The 3,279-nt window shown below is 51.8% G+C and overlaps 1 long non-coding RNA gene across 4 annotated transcripts in view; it reads left to right on the forward strand.

Moving 5' to 3' along the window:
• The window catches only part of LOC106148466, a 9,295-nt gene extending 8,307 nt beyond the window's left edge, over positions 1-988 (forward strand). For all 4 annotated transcript variants that reach the window (XR_001233935.1, XR_001233933.1, XR_001233934.1 and 1 more), the window contains one exon: positions 760-988. This is a non-coding gene — a long non-coding RNA (uncharacterized LOC106148466). The remainder of the gene's footprint in view (positions 1-759) is intronic.
• The last annotated feature ends 2,291 nt before the right edge of the window (positions 989-3,279 follow it).

A 3,279-nucleotide genomic window follows, 5' to 3' on the forward strand; every position in this document is an offset into this window, starting at 1 on the left:
TAAAAAAAATCAGTTTCTTTTTTTTTTCGGGGCATAGTGGCACATGCCTGTAATCCCAGCACTCTAGAGGCTGAGGCAGGAGGATCACTGTGAGTTCGAGGCCAGCCTAGGCTACAAAGTGAGCTTAAGGCCAGCCTGAACTGCATAGCAAGACCCTGCCTCAAAAAGAAAAAAGAAAAAAGAAAAAAAAAAAGAGGGCTGGGGGTTTGTAGCTCAGTAGTAGAGCACTTGCCTAGTATGTGCGAGGCCCTGGGTTCCTTCTCTAGCACCACCAAAAAAAAAGCCCGCTGGGGGTATGTAGCTCAGTAGTAGAGCACTTGCCTAGTATGTGCGAGGCCCTGGGTTCCTTCTCTAGCACCACCAAAAAAAAAGCCCCCAAAATAAATGAATTAATGAACAAGATGTAGTCATCTCAGTATAGAAAGGATCTTTTTAAAATCACGACATAGGGGCTGGGGATTTAGCTCAGCAGCACAGTGGCTGCCTGGCAAGTGCAAGGTCATGAGTTCGATTCCCGGTACCGGGAAAAACAACAACAACAACAACAACAACAAATAAAATAAAATCATGACATAAAACCCAGAAGCCATAAAATTAATGAATTAACGAACAAGATATAATCATCTCAGTGTAGAAAGGATCTTATTTAAGCCATGACCTAAAACCATAAATTTTATTTTCATGACATTGAATCTATACAGCAAGGTCAGGATGATTAACTGAAGAAAACATTTACAATTTATATCTTTTATTTTTCAGTGCTGGGGATGGAACCCATGGCCTCATGCATGCCAGACAAGTGCTCCACCGCCAAGCTACATCCCCAGCCCTGTCATTTAGGTCTTAAAGGACTCTAATTGCAATCAGAAGCCATACTCAGTGGAGAAAGGGGCGATACACAGAAAAGAGAAATGGCTCTTAACCATGAAAAGGTGCTTGAGTTCACGCAAAAGAAAAATATAAATTAAAATTTCACTAAGAGACCATTTCCCACTTCTCAGTTTGGCAAAGATTTAAAAACTGTAGTGCCTTGCTGGTTGGTGAGGGTTCTGGAAATCGGGCTTTTCTTATGCACAAGGCGGGTAAAGGTTCGGGCACAGGAGAGGATGAGGATTTGGAGGAACCCGAGTGTGAGATTCTCTTGTGGGCCCCGGGTAAGATTGATGCCCTCAGGCGGGGCAGCTCCTGCACCAGAGGGATGGGCCGTGCGCACAGAGGGGCTTCCAGACTGTCGTGAGCCGCTGGGAGCCCCCGCTGCTGTGAGGAGATGAGGCCACACTGACATCCAGCCCATTCACTGTTTATCCTACTCCTCTATTTGATTACGGATGATTAGCTTCTTTGGAAGGACCCAGGAAGCCATTGCTTTCATTGCTTCCGGGTCATGGAAGCAGGTGGCTGGGAGCTCAGGTAGAAGGGAGACTCTTGGCTCCAAAGGTGCATGTGACTGTATCACCTGTTTGAAAACCAAATACTTTTTAGTCCTCGGCTTGGCTTCTACTGTCCTAGTCCCAGCGCTGTCCCCTCTGGCCCTCGGGAGCCACTCCCAGGGCCTGCAGGGCCATCAGCCAGCCCCTCCGGTTCCCTGCCTCGGGCCCAGCCCTTCCCAGTGCCCCTCCTCCCACGGGCGGTAGTTCCCTCTGTCACCACACCCAGGGCTCACCTGTCATGCACCCTGTGATCTCAGCACCCTGTGCAAATCCCACAGCTCCCACTGTAGTTAATACAGGTGAAGCAAGGGCGGCATGGGGAGATTAAACAAGCTGGGACTTGGAGTTTGAATTTCAACGGTTTGGTCCAAGGACCAAGTCTTTCTCACTACACTAGGCTAACTCCATCAATATCCAGGCCACCTCCTCCGAGCAGCCCTGCCTCCTCCACTGACAAGAATAAGTGTGCTCGTGGGTGCGCGTGCGCACGCGGTTCTGGGGGTAGTATGCGGGGCCTCCTGTGTGCTAAGCACATGCTGTACCACTGAGCCACACACTGCTCTTTTGAGTTCTATCTTTTTGGGTGAAAAAAGAAAGCTATACTACAATAATCAGTACATTATTTTTGACCCAGGCCCAGGGGAGGGAGCCAGGCTTATTCCTAAATAGTCTGGGCCTGAAGGCATTTCTAGACTGGCTGTAGAACTGTTTTTCGTCTGAGCTTTTCCTAGTAGGTTCCAGGCCTCCTCTTTTTTATTTTTATTTTTTTTTTTTTTGTCTTTTTGAGACAGGGTCTTGCTATGCAGTTCAGGCTGGCCTTGAGCTCACTTTATAGCCCAGGGTGGTCTCGAACTCACAATGATCCTCCTGCCTCAGCCTTCCGAGTGCTGGGATTACAGGCCGGTGCCACCACGCCCGGCTCCAGGCCTCTTCTAAGGGCTGCATATCTATCCCTCAGCTAACTCTAGCCCCCCACTAGAAATCCCATCACCCACAGGAAACAGACATTACAGTGGGGAAACTGAGGCATAGGGTGACAGCCACTGCCCACTAGTGGGAAGAGACAGGCAGAGCTGGTACAGAGCTTGTGCCCAGCTCTGACAGCTCTCCACCCTCTGCCCACTCCCCTAGGGCAAGAAGCCAAGCCAGGACACATTTATTAGGGGCCACGGCGAGAGTGGGAACACGACACAGGTTGTGGGGGCAGTGCTACCGGCCCGAAGCCCACCCAGTAGAACCTTGGACCGGGCAAGCAGGCTGGAAGCACTTTGCTCTGTGGAGGTCAGTGCCAAGGACAACACGGAGGCTCGGGAGACAGAGGGCAAACTGCTGGGCTCACACGCTAGAAAGGAGCAGAGCCGGACCCCAGGCCCACCTACCTGCCCGCCCTCCCATCCTGTTCCACTTCTGGCTCCTCGGCTCCCAAGCCAGCCCCCTCTGCTGCTCAGTCCCCAACTCACTGTGGAGGGTACAGGTGCCCAGCTCCAGCTGCATGGGGTGGGGGAGACGACTGGGAAGTCTTCACCCCAGAGGTTTCTAACCACTGAGGGGCAATTTCGTAGTGAGGCTGAGGGCAGGCTGTGAGGTCAGGTCAAGGCACTTGCATAACACAGGTGTGGCCTAGGGTAGGCATGGTGTTGAGACAAGGCACATAGGCCACACTGAGGGTTCAAACAGCCAGGGCTCGATGGGAAGGGGACCTGGCTCTGAGGGCAGAACCTCTGAACCCCACCAAAGTGGATGCACCACTCATGCGTTCAGGCCCAGTGGGTGGGGCTCCTTTAGTGTGATCTGGGAACTGGCCAGAAGTCAGCCCAGCCTCGCCTCCCCACAGCAGCGGGCTCTCCAC

Source organism: Chinchilla lanigera, unplaced genomic scaffold (assembly GCF_000276665.1).
Source record: "Chinchilla lanigera isolate Chin_1 unplaced genomic scaffold, ChiLan1.0 scaffold00021, whole genome shotgun sequence".
Taxonomy (NCBI): domain Eukaryota; kingdom Metazoa; phylum Chordata; class Mammalia; order Rodentia; family Chinchillidae; genus Chinchilla; species Chinchilla lanigera.